This window comes from Desmodus rotundus, chromosome 12 (genome assembly GCF_022682495.2).
Source record: "Desmodus rotundus isolate HL8 chromosome 12, HLdesRot8A.1, whole genome shotgun sequence".
Classification (NCBI taxonomy): domain Eukaryota; kingdom Metazoa; phylum Chordata; class Mammalia; order Chiroptera; family Phyllostomidae; genus Desmodus; species Desmodus rotundus.
The window spans coordinates 23,477,831-23,491,997 of NC_071398.1; positions in this window are offsets into that span (position 1 = coordinate 23,477,831).

A 14,167-nucleotide genomic window follows, 5' to 3' on the forward strand; every position below is an offset into this window, starting at 1 on the left:
TGATGGAGCACTTGTCTTAACTGTTATGAGTGGTTGCTTTCAAACCCACTTTAGGGAGAGAGGCCGAGCAGATCCTCTTAATGGTTTAGGGAAAATTTCAGATTACCCCGTTTCCTGAACAAGATTCCAGAATCTTCTAGAAGCCTGCATAAATCTCCCTAAATATTCCCAAAGCCTTCAGAGCTTCAATACTCTCAGAACATAGAAGTAACAGACATTGAAAAAAAGCCCCACACGAATACACAAAGATATATAGATATATGTACAGGGGTGGGCAAAAGTAGGTTAATAGTTGTGATTACAAGAAACAGAATTTATTCTTACATTATTATGTACAATATTATTTATTGTATTATTTATTTGTATTATAACTGTAAAACCTACTTTTGCCCACTCCTGTATATAAAGATACCATTATATAGATATATGTATATGTATATCACATTCCATACATTTAATTGCAATGTAAAAAAAAGGTATTGTTTGCAATAATAGGTACTGTTTAAAATAAAATCACAATGAGCATTATTAATAAAACACACTGAACCCTTTGACCCCGAAATTCAAGTTCCCAATATTACGCTAATCCCAGCCTGGGCAGTTGACGTGTGTGTGTGTGTGTGTGTGTGTGTGTGTGTAAAGGCATCAGGAGCTTCGGAATTTGAAAGCTTCACTGACATACTAAGGACTGAGGGGTCCCGTTATTAACACAAAATAAACTCACTGTGTTTAACCCCAAACCCTTTACACAGGAGCCACTGGTTTGTTTTTTTAAAGATACCTGTTTGTTAGCAGAAACAACAGTGTTCTCTAGGACACACACAATGTTTTTTTAAAGGAGTAATTAATAATGATGATGATGATGATAATGAAAAACTGAGATCAATTTCAATACCAAACAGTTGGGAGCAGGGCTCTCCAACTATCACAAACTGATGTTATGAAAGCAATTTAATTGATTGAAATGATTTTTTTAAAGATTTTATTTATTTAGTTTTTAGAAAGGGAAAGGGAGGGAGAAAGAGAGGAGAGAAACATCAGTGTGCGGTTGCCTCTTGCGTGGCCACTACCAGGGACTTGGCCCATCACCCAGGCCTGTTCCCTGACTGGGAATCAAACCTGTAATCCTTTGGTTCACAGGCTGGCACTCAATCCACTGAACCACACTAGCCAGGGATGAAATGATATTTTTAACATATTAAATACAAAATGTAGGTTATAGAAGAGTTTGCAGGGTATGATTCCGTTTTTGTTAAACAAACATATAATTGTGTTTAAGAGAGAAGACTGAACGATGTTGATAAAAGTCATCTCTGGGAAGAGGAAACCTGGGTGACATTTTCTTTTTGTGCCTACTTATATTTCCCACATGGTCTACACCGAAAGTGTGCCCAGATACGAGTTACAAAGCAGGCTACTGATTGTAAAACATGCCCACTGTCTCTCTAAGCACAATAGCACCACCATGGGCTGACTCCAGTTCAGGAATTGATCCTCTAGAAGGTTCTCTAGGGCTCACAGATTCACACAAACGAAATGGCTTTCACGTTACACAGAAGCAGGGTGGGATTTTAGGCTGTGTCATACAAAGAGAAGTGCATTTGAAAAACAAGAGCAGGTAGGTGATTTGGGTCACTTTATTTTTAAATAACTGTGGGCTGTCTGAATTATACCTTTCAGCCCTGTGTGTGACTAAACACCACTGCCCTGTGACTTGGGCCAGGTGAGTGTTCAGCAAGAGGCTCTCCTCTGCTGGAGTCTGATGTCAGCCAAGGTTGAGTAGCACCCTCCGATTGCTCAACTTCCCTGGGCCTCAGTGCATGCGTGTGAGCCCCCAGCATCCGTACCCAGCTTTTGCAGAACCTGGACTGTGGATGTTCTCAGAGCCCCTTTCCACTTTTTGTTTTCTTATTGCTTGCTAAAAGTTTGAACCAAATGATAAGCTGACATACAGATCTGTTTGTCCATTTGATCTCTACTAATGTAAAGTTTAAAAAAACGTATTAAAAAAGTCAAGTTATATATCCCATGTTACTCTAAATAAATATACTCATCGAAAAACCTTGAAAGAAGTGTTCAGACCTAAAAAATATCAGCAATGTTACTATAACTATTGGCTGGACAGAAATGCAGACAGCTTCTTTCTTGGGATATGGATGCTCACTTATTATTTTGGACTTCACATTTTTTCCCTGAGTTTTGTGACATTCTATTTGGGAGGAAAGGATTCAAAACACACCATCTAGAAAAAAATATGAATAACTAAGAAAAGTGTCGAAATCATTTATCCAGCAGCTCTTAGTCTAAATGGGAACAGGATTGGTGTGATCCCCTCATACCAGTTCCCTGAGCTTCGTCAATAAAATTGAGGGGAAACGGCTTTACCAGGTCTTGCTCTGACTTTCAATTCCAGGACAGGACAATGCCCTGAGGATTCTCAAGGCTTGGAGAGCAAAGCCTCCCTAGTTGGCCAGAGTGCATTTCTGCAATTGCAAGTTTTCATAGTCTGGTCCTGGTGGTTCCAGAGACCTTGCCTGGCTCATGCTCTATTCAGTGGTTGGAGGCTTTGGCCATTAACACGTTTACAGAAACACAAAGACCGCTGTGAAAGGTAAGAAGAAGGGACACTCTACCCACAGTCAGTATGGTTGAAAATTCACACAGTGCGTCTGTGGTTCCACTTGGAGTGCCGACTTATGAGGTAATTTGCTGGAGGAGACAAATGTGGCGTTGGTGGGGAGGTCCTTCTTGGGGCTTCCACCGGGGTGCACTTTTACAGAAGTCGGAACAGGAGAATCATTTACATTGACTCCAGGGAGAATGGTGCCCCCTGGAGTTGTGCAAAGTGGACCTGGTTTCTCCTGCCAGCAACACAGTGCTAGACCTGGAATGGGGCGCAGTGGGTCACGCCAGGGTGGGACAGTTGAGGGATCAAGAAAAACAAAAATGTTCTGGGAGAAAGAACATAATGCAGCAGGAAAAGCCCAATCAGACACGTTCTAGTCCCCTCCTCACCCATCCAACTGTGTGATCCTGGGGTGTTGTTTGCCCTCCTAGAGTTTCTTTCCTCTAAAAGACAATGTCGACGCCCAGCCATGTGACTTGGGAGGTGAGAGGCTCCGTTCAGGACCTGGTCCATGGCAGCTCAGTAACTTTAATTTAAATCTCTCCCCTCTAGACCAGAATGACACTCTGGCCCCCTTATGGACGAGGTTGGATGGAGCCACGACAACAGCAGTGCTGGTAACTCAGTTGTCAGGGGATGACTGTGTGGGGGCCCAACGCTCACCCAGAAGACAGGCGTTTTGCAGGGTGTCTCCTTGATGGTCTATGAAGAGCTGCCCCTGCCCTATGTCTGCAGGGAGAACCCCCTTCTTGGCCTGTGGACTTCACTCTGCACTCTGAGGGGACTGGCTGCCCTGGCGTCAAGCACAGGAGCCATAAAAGTGTCAGAAAATTATGAACAGCCCAAAGCCAGGGCCCACTGTTCTGAGCCGGGCAGTGAGGGGGGACTAATGGTGTGCAGCATCCAGGCCGTTTGGTATGTCCATTCCTCTGTGGAGAGGGCGGTGAGGACAAGGCGATGACACCCGGGGAATCGGCTGGTTGCTCGAGCCCTGGGCTTGCTAGTCAAACCATCCAGAGGAGCAGCCAGCGGGCTGGCTAGGGCTGTCTCCAGGCAAGGCATCTGATAAAGACACCTGAGGCTAGAACGCCTTCTCTCCACTTCGAAGTGCGAGATGCTGGGCTTTGTCCTGACCTGTGGTGAGACAGATCCTAAATTCACTTTCTCATAGAATGAGCTGATTTGAATGGCTCTGAGCTCACGGCAGCAGCAGTGTAGGAATTTAACTCCATCTTTATAGGCTTTTTGCAGGCAGTGTGAGGTACACAGCCCTACCGTCTAATTAAAAGGGACTCATCAATTTACAGGATAGTAGCTTGTGGGAGAAAATTATAATAAAAACACTACACCGATGCCTCCATTCTGAAGAGGTAAACTTCAATCACGCAGTGAGAGTGTTAGCATTTAATCATATCCTCGCTGAGTGAACCTATAGAGAAGTCTTTGCTTTGAGAAACATCCCTGTTTCTTAGACTGTTAACTTTCTAGAATTGAAATTCATGGAAACTTTTTGAGGAGTGGATGCAGGAGGAAGTGATAACCAGGGAAGCTCTTTCTAACACCCTGACTTGGCCATGACTTTTGTCCTGTGGCCTGGCTAAGGTGGGCTGCTGTGGGTACCACTGGCAGAGATAGAAGGAATGCACAGGTGTGACCAACAGATGTGAGTGCAGAGGAAGGACTGTGGCTCAGAGTGTGGGCTATCCCCCTCCTGAGCACTGGCCCAGACATCAGGGGCAGGAAGGCTAGCTCAGACCCTGTCCTTGCCTTGCTGGATGGCCTTGAGCAAACTGGGCAATCCTTAGTTTTACCATGTATAAAAGCAGACCATTGGTTTCTAAGGTGCTCCAGCCCTGGGGAAACTGTGCCTGCAATGGAATAGGCATGGGTTAAAACCTGCTTCTACAGCTGAGCAAACTTCAGCTGTAGTGAATGATGCCTCTCTGCATCTGCAAAGTTGGCCTGGAAGTGTCTACTCCATGCAGTTGCTTTTAATGACTGAAGAAATCAAATCAAGATTGAAGAAATCAAATCAAGCCTAGGAAAACAAAGGCCATGGCTATCAGTTTCCTTTCATGGACCGTCTTTTCTAGAACTAACATCCTAGGATTATACCCCAATTCTCGTGGACAAAATTGCACCCATTTAACAGCAGGATAGGTCCCTGAGGTCCCTGGTTACCTTTACATTTTGGGGTGAAGTCAAGCACACACATATCGTTGACTCCGCCTCCCCTTAGTCATGGCCTTTTCTAATGCTATGGGGGAGGGCTGCGTTCTGTAATATTTCTTTGCCCCAAATTTACAATCATCACTTGTCTAAAACTGGCTGCAGTCTGTCAGGCTGGTCTGGTTCAAGTATCTATTTTAAAAATTACCCCAAAAAGCAAATTAAAATAAGAAACATTATGTTCTTCTGTGTAGTCACATTATTTGGCCTCCGGAAAAAATAGGGAAAAATAGCTTCCAGGCAGAATTGCAAGGAAAGCCAAGGCACTGTTCCCACCTGAACACCAATGGGAGAGCGGGCAGCTCAGCTGGAGAGGCCCCTGGGCTCGCTCTTTGCCAGGAGCCTCTTCTGGGACAGGATATTCAGGTCTCCAAAGCCCAGGGCTGTCGGCGGGCTATTTAATAACCTGGGTGAGGACGGCGGAGGGAGATGCCGCCATTTCGGTGTTCTGACCTGGTTTCCAGGGTAAAACTGGACGGGAGTTCTTGCGGTATCTTAAGTAAGTCTTGCAAGGGTGTAGTCTCGGTCCTGAAAGCTGACGGAAGAGGAATTGAAATGACCTATGAAATGGGGCAGTAGACAGTGGTCTCAGCATGAAGCACAGAGGAAAAACTCTTTGCCCATTCCATTCAAGTGTGATTCTTATCGATGTGTTATCGTCTGTCTAGTTATCAGGCATCTGCCTGCCTATCTTTCTATCTATTGGCTCACTCTAACCCATCCACAAAAGAAGCACTCATACTGCAAAAAGAGGAAAGCAGGGCCCTGCTGGGTGGTTCAGTTGGTTGGAGCGTCCTCCCAGGCACCAAAAGGTTGCAGGTTCGGTTCCCCTTAGGGCACATACAGGCAGGTGGTGACTTCCACCCCCAGTGGGTGTTTCTCTCTCACACAGATGTCTCTATCTCTCCCTTCCCCCCTCTCTCCCTCTTCCTCTCTCTCTAAAATCGATAAGCATGTCCTTGGGTGAGGATTAAAAAAGAAGAAGAAATCAGGAAAGTATTATAAAGGTGTTAAGATAGACAATATGCACATAAAAAAGACTTAGAGAAAATGCACTGTGATCTATTAAAATGGCTGTGTGGACAAGCTATGACTCTGGGAAGATATGAGCATAAGCATACGTCCTTCCTACCTCACACTTACTTTAAACACTTCCATACTTTCCAAACTTTGTACAAGAACATTTCCACGTTATTAACTCCACTTTTGGTAACATCTGTATAATATTCCAGAATGTAGATGTGCCCCCCATTGACTGGACACATTTCCCTATGTATAAAGAAAGGAATTTAGAGGCCGGATACAGTCCAATATCCCAGTCTGCATCATGGGGAAGTTAGCTGAGAAGGTTCTTAGAAACATACTTAATCCTATATTAAAGAGAGGTCTGGGGCTTAAGCCCTCTCTGCCTGGCACACCTGACACGCAAACACTGTGAGAGGTTCAGTTAAAGGACAGCCAGTTAAACAATCAAAATGTCCAGGTAAATATGTGTCTGAAGTTATGTGTTCTCTATGACAACCTATGATCACACAGCTGAGTTTTCCCTCCAAACCGACCCATGTATTGAATAGGATTAGACATGGCAGAAGTACCAGAAACAACACTCCAGGTCAACAATATTTGGGAAAGTGTTACCATAAAGAAAGGCCATTCTTAATGAACAACTACCCTGGCAGCTTTTTCATGCAACAAAGAAGGAAGGATCTTTGCCTAAATGATGAGAAAGTCAATTTCTAAGTTAGGTTACTTATTCACTCAACAAACAATGGCTAAACACCTCCTAACATCGATCCTGTTTAATAGCCTGAAAATGCAGCATTGTGTTAGCCCTACAGCTCAGACTAGGGACTGGAAGCAGATCCATGAACTGACCATCCAGGGGCCCTTGCTCAACTGTAGGCGGCAACATTACATTGAAGTCTATGTAGCAGCCCCAGGCAATCTGTTTATGAAGATCCAAGGCGAATGTCTTCTCCCAAAGCTGTGCAACTGTGGCCGTGTGAACCATGAAAGACATACAGTGATGAATGCCTTGATGGGGTGAGCAGAGGTCCTATGGGATCAGAGAGGAGAGGGCCCAGCTCTGCCTCACTGAGAGGGGAGGGATGTCAATGAAACTGCCTATGAAAGGTAACACTGGCATTTGAAAGATGGCAGGCAAGTAGATTCAAGAATAAGCATGCAGAGCAGAATAGGATAGCTGATTTTTGCTTTCACTCAGTATTTTAAGAAACTGATCAGAGAACTGTCCATCCTCCAAAAACCTTCACGGGGAAGCAGCCTCTTCATTTTCAAGGCATTTGGGGTCTTCTTGCATTGTCCTTGGCTGGAGCAGCTTCTCCCTTCACACTTCCTGCCACGCATGGTGTTTTCTGCAAGGGCGGAAAAGCGTCACAATTGTGTGACACTTATTTGCAGGCCACCAAACATTGGTAGCTCAGCAGAGACCACACAATTTAATTTTATTTTTGCCCTCAGCCAGATTTCAAACTAAGACCCCAGAGATATTTGGGAAATTAATTTATTAAAAAGCAATAGCATGATAACACACGGTGGCAGGAGAAATGAGCATGTTCAACATCGTATAAAACATTTGGCAATCACATAATAGAGTGTTCATTCTCAATTTAGTCGCTTGTCTCATTATGTTTGGCAAATAGTTGTAAAATAGTGTATTATGCACGAACCAACATGCGTTAATTACTTTTAGTGCATATTTATTTTTCAAATGCAATATGAGTCAGATTCATCTGTAAAAGCAACTCATTTTGCAAAATTCCACTTCAGGACCCTTTCAAAGAAATAACCACGAATTATAGTTCTCAGGTCTGAAAATACTGACTGGGAATGTAAACATCTTTGTCCCAGCATAAGGCAGCCCTGCCTTAGATTGTCCAGCAAAGGGCTAGCTGATACTAAACAACCCCTGCCCCAGGTGTAGCCCCCACTTCATGCCTAAGCCAGTCCTTACTGTGGTAAGAAGTAATTCTGCCACCTGAGTTTCTCATGACTTTGGCCATGTAACTTGCTTTGCAAAGGGATATGGGTAGACAGACAAGCAGTGGACTGAAATGCTCTTGCATTGCTAGATGGATGTGCCCTTTTACACTCCTATCATTCACCACAAGGGAAATACTCCCAGGGGACCACCAGTCTAAGGAAAACGAGAGCCACATAGAATAGACATGAACCCAATCCTCAGCCTAAAGCCAGACCCAGCCTGGATAAGATGACCCTCAGCCTATAGATGGATAATGTGAGCTATTATAATGACTGCTGCTTTCAGCCACTACATTTTGGAGGTAGTTTTGTTAGGCAGCAAAAGCTAACTGATACATGTGGCATATGCAAAATTTACTTTGCAATGCCCTGGGGGAATCCTTAAAGCAACTGGCAGTCGATTTACTTCTATTTCAGTTGCTTTGGAGGAAGTTTGGCCCATGAGAATGTAAGCCCAAGAGAAAAGCCACACATGGTATATAGAGAAAACACATTTATTTTTCAAATGCGAGCCTCAGGTTAAAATCCACTGGGGCAGATGCTCTAACTGAGCCTTGAATTGAACTAAACTGCTGTTCACTTGGGCAACTCTATGGATGTACTCTAGGGTAACCAACAGGGGGCGTTAACCTAGTTATTGATGGCTGATAATTCTTCACTGAAGTGCTGGGAGGAAGGCTGTCTCTAAATATAGCTGGCCAGGCAGGGTTGTCACAAATATTAACAACAATGGAGAAAATATCTAGTGCTAGAGATGCGTAATAACTGGTGGTAGTTGCAGTCATAGTCACAACCATTGTTATGGCTTGAACTATTCACTGACCATGGAGTTCAGCAGCAGAAAGAAGGACAGGAAGCCCCCTCTGCCAGTGCATCCTCCCCAGAATCCAGGTGTCCTTCTGTCCATCTTCCAAGGTTCCTCCCTCAGTTGTACCAGCACAACTCTCCTGGAACTCCACTGGAAGCCAGCCAGGGGCTGAAACCCAGACACTTCCATGCTAGCTGGACCTGGGCTGCTGGGGCCCTAGACTGGGCTTCATTCAACAGGTAGGAGAAGACCTTCTTTCTTCCAAATTGAATTGCCTCCTGGAATCTCTCCCTGCTGTAGCTGGCATACCCGACTGGCCCTCTTGATACAGAGGAATGCTTGGACATCATTGAGTTCTGGTGAACTGTCCCAGCTAATGTTTGTGTTTTGGCACAAACTGTCTTCTACCTGGAGTTTCCTTTCCCTCCCTCTTCCTTCTCCAGGTCCACCAAAGTCCACACCCCTCAAGACCTACATCCTGGGAAAGCCTTCTGGTTGACTCAGTGGGAAAGTCAAACATTCTTGCCTCTTGGTTCCACTGAATCCTGCACACACTGCTCTAGTATTAAGCCGCTGTGCTGTTTTTTTGTTGTTGTTCTTGTTGCTGGTTTAGTCCAGTTGGTTGCCCTCATCCATGAGACGCTGGAGAACACAAACCTCATCCCACTCTCCTCTGGGTTCCCAGCCCCTGTGCAGCATTGAGAAGGGGCTCAGGTGATGTTTTGAATGGATGAATGAATGGTTTTGCTGAGGCCAGCCTCCAAGACCAGGAGAAAGGCCCTTGTCCCGGCCTTGGCATCAAGGCTTTCCTGGGCCCCTCTCCTCTTCTCCTGCCCCTGTTGTCTGGATCCCCAGGCCTCCCCATTGAAGACAAGGCAGCAGATCTTAACTCCTTATTAGGAGTTAAAAAAAATACACACCATCTCCAATGATTCCAAAGCCTCGAGGGACAACCTATGTAAGGTTTACAGTGACAGGGAGCAACGAGGACATTTCTAATTAAATTCCTTAGTGCTTCCACTTGACCTCATTTTAACTATGCCATAAATCTTTTTAAAAAATCCCTCCAAATCCAAAATTTTAAATAATGCTTATGATTTGGTTTAAAACAGGGACTCTTCTTATTAATCCAATAGCAAAACACACTTTGGTGGCCAGGGCACATTTTAAAATAGGGTCAGTGAAAGGCCACTGACCATTTCAATTAAAATGTTTTCAGGAATTCTAAATAATAAATGGATCTTACCTGTAATTACAGATGAAATAATAATTAAAAAACCCCTCATAATCCTGTGTGTAATGTTATGGCACACCGTTGGTGTCCATGTACCAAGACAAATACCTCGGTGAGACTGGGAGCCATGGAAACAATTAAAGTATAAATCCCAGGAACCCATTAACACCCAGGCTCTATTAGCTGACTCTGTCTCTGGTCACATTAAAGTCCCACAGAGTTTGCTGGCGGCTTGGGAGGGAATGGTGCTCGTCCCACTTAAAGGAAAATGTAATTCCAGTCTGTAAATCTCTGCTGTAATTGGTTAATAAGCATTCACTTTGGCAAAATAACCGCTAGGGATGATTGGTTGGAGGAGTTTCTCCCCTTATTTCTCGCTTCCCGTGGTCCTTCTAGCTTAGGGGCTGTTCTTGTCATACATATCCTGGGCTTTCCAAGTGTGGGCACCCGGAAACTCAAAGGAGGTGAGTTCTTACGCAGAGGCCACTCATGAGGAAGAATGTTGTTCTTCTTAAACCTCTTCATCTATCCTGGGGCTTCTCAGGCTCAGCACTCTAGGCATTTGGGGTTGGCTAATTCTTCGTTGTATGGAGCTGGCCTGTGCATTATGGGATGTAAGCTGCATCCCTGACCTTGACCCCCTGGATGCCTGTAGCAACCCCCCACCCTGTTGTGATAACCCAGAACATTTCCAGACATTGTCAAATGTCCCATGGGACCTTTGTGGGGGTACTAAGAAACACTGGTCTGGTCAGAGGTTCCCGTGTGTGTGGTCCTAGCGTCCCATGGTGATGATTAAGTACCTGCTGACTTGATTCTCTACAACCACGAGCTGTATCACCTTCTGCCCCTTTGAATTTTCCTATTCATTTTCTGCTCCTGCCTACATGTGCGGTGCTTGGTTTCTAGGGTTTGACCCACAGTCATCAGCAAAGGCTTTTGATTCTGATCCGGTTTGAGGATCTTCCTTCCCGGAGTCACCTGTGATCGGGTCACCTACAGGGCTCAGCCCTTGTCTCTGGTGCTCACTGCCACCGCAGGCAGTTTCACAAATGCACCCCAGTTTCTCCCAGAACCTGAATCTGGGTGACTTGTCTCCCAGAACCAGCTGTCGCTGGTTGGAAGACAAGTCACAATAGAACCTTTATGCTTCTTCCCAGGCTCTTGGAAAGAGATGTCCCCCCTCTGATTTTTAGTTTCCACTGTATCTAACAGAGCCAGGAACAGCAGAGTTCAGTCTGTCTTTTTGGTTGATTTTGAATGCTTCGTTTATTTTATTTTTTTAAGAGTCTCTGGCAAGGTATTAGAAAAAAATGTGATTGGGCCTATTCTGTGAACTCGAGCTAAAATATAAAACTTACTTAGCATTGTTGTCGCCAAACTGCTGTCATCGTGTGTGGACCCTAATGCGTTAAGGGGGTGCCAGGTGCAAGGCAGGATGGTTCTCTGGAACTGGGAAATGGGATTGCGGGTTAACATTCAGGACACTCAATTTAATTTGAATTTCAGATAAGCAACAACTATTTTTTTGTATAAGAGGCCCCCATGCAATATGGGATATACTTATGCTAAACAATCAGTTGTCCTTTATCTGAAATTCAAATTTAACTGGGTGTCTTATTTTTATTTGCTAAATTGGGCAGGACCTCTTTCTTTCAGGTGTGTAGGATCTGAACTTGGCCTCACGTTTCACCCCCTGTATCCGCACCCCTGCCCCCACCACCCAGTTTCTCAGGCTCCTGGACCTGGCCTTGTTTTCTCTGAGCACGTGGCAGGTGGTCGCCAGGGGAAGTGAGGGAGGAAACCCAACAGAGATGCAATCTCATTCTGTCACACCCTGTCACCCTGACCATGCTGGCCACAGGCCAGGAGATCTGGACGCCTTTCTAGTTCTGGCTTCTCACAGCCACCCCCTTGCTCACAACAACCCTGCTGTGGTTTGTCACTCTGGCGAACGCTGTGTCCATACCTATCGCCCCATTTGAAGTGAAAGGGTGCGTCAGGCCAATCTGGTTTGCAGGTCCTGATTTTGTAACTCACTGTCCTACCAGATTCTCCCTCCACTGCTTCCGAGATTGGACACCCACAGCTCCTGTGTCATGTGCAACAACTGAGAGAGGTCTGGTCACTCTAATGTCACCTGCCATCTTGGTTTGCTTGGGACTGAGTAGTTTCCTGGAACTCAGAATTGTCCACACTAAAACTGAAGTCCTGGACAAACTGGGGTGACTTGGACACTCCATTGTTGAGGCTGTTGGTAGAGTTCTCTAGGGACATGGTTCTCAGGAAACAAACGTCTAAAATCTAAATTCCAGTCAATCACCTGATACGGTCCTCCCTCACTCAAGGTGGGGTAGATGAAAGTGAATTCTAGCCTCTCAACAGTTTGTTATTCATTCTTGACTTATCCATCACCTCCACCATGAGGCCTTCCTGGACCATTCTGTAGGTAGCCCCAACCCCTAGAACTTGATCTTGTCTTTCATAACACGTCTCCCAATTGGTTATCACACATTTGTTTTAGCTACTTGCTTGTTGTCCCTCCCCCTTGATAGCAGGTTAGCTCTGTGACGGCCATCAGTGTGCATTTTGTTTCCTGTTGAAATCTTCAGAACTTACAATAGTCCTGGCACATTGTAGGTGCTCCCAAAATACCTACTGACTGAACACGTGGCTGATTCAGAGCCTTGCCAAGCCAGGGGTGTGGTGCTCAGGGGATGGGCTGCAGAAGCACAGCCCCTGCCCTTGTTGGAGGGCAGGGCTGGTGTTTAAACACATGACGGCAGCACGGTGTGCAAGGTTACAGATGCTCAAGGCTCAGAGGCGGAGTGTGAAGCAGTGCCAGGAAGGCTCAGCAAAGGAGCTACCCAAAGCGCTGTTTTAAACAGATCATAAAGGACTCACTGCTCTCTGCTTGGCAAAGGGCATTGCAGGAGGGAGTGAGGGAAGTGGGGCCTGGGATGGCAGTGGGGCTCAGGGTCCTATATGATGGCTGTGAGTGAGGGGAGACTATTATAAAGATTCTCTTGGGGAGGTTGGATAGATGTTCAAGGCCAAAGACACCCAGATCCAGCAATCCTACTTTTAGTGAAAAAAAGTTGGGAGACATGGTGTTCATGGTTACATGTGTTCTGCCCTGTTGTTAAAATCTGCCAGAGTCCTCTCATCACCCTTCTCCCCAACATCTCCTGTCTCTCTCCCCTGCTGTCTGTATGTCCTGGGCCATTTGGACCAACCTCCTCCCCACACTGAAGCCCAACAAGACTCCATCTGTCCCTCGGGCTTCTCTAGCCAACATTATCTTCTCCCTCTTCTACCTAAGAAATTTGTTTCCTTCAGTTTGCTGGGAAACAATGGAAACACCTACTTAAACATTTTATACTAATTTATGAATGACTGCTTTGGGTTATCTAACTTTTACTTTTTTAATATATTAAAACTATATATTTCTAGAGAGAGGAGAAGGGAGGGAGAAAGAGAGGAAGAGAAACATCAGTGTAAGAGAGAAATATCAATTGGTTGCCTCTTGAATGTGTAACCTAAGTATGTAACCTAAGTATGAGCCCCGACCGGGAATCGAACTAGCAACCTTTCGCTTTATGGGATTATGCCCAACCAACTGAGCGATATCAGTCAGGGCGGGCTACCTAATTTTTAAAGAGCTGTGTGGTTTTTAAGAAATATCATTTATCTGTCCTAATTTCCCATTGCTTAAAAGTATCTCATCCCACAGGTTTTACCAAATCGCCCTGTGGCCTTCTCTCTTGATTCCAAAACTGTATCGATCTATTACACAGACTCCATAAAAATAGGCCTGTAAAAAGTTTGAGTCCTCTTTGCTATGTTTGGTTTGGTTTGCCAGGCTGTTTTTGTTTTGTTTTTGTTTTTGTTTTGTTTTTGTCAGTGTACTTAAATATTTCAATATATTCTTTAGTTGCTGTTAATGAAGAAAGAGAGGGGAAAAAACAGAAAAACCCCAGTTGGACTAGAAATCCCATCTAACAAGACTTGACTCATTTTAATTGGATTTCAGTAGGTGCATCAGTTGAGCCATTTAACATTTGAAAAATATCCAGTGGCAGATGGAATTAAGTCTAGGCATCCGATATCTGAACTTTGCCTAAGAAAAATGCCAAGGAGTAGAGGTTACCCAAATTAGAAATTCTGTGTGTTTATCCATCCATCTCTCCATCCACCCATCCATCATCCATCTATTCATTCATCTAACCATCCATCCACTCACCTATCCATCCATCCATCCATCTAC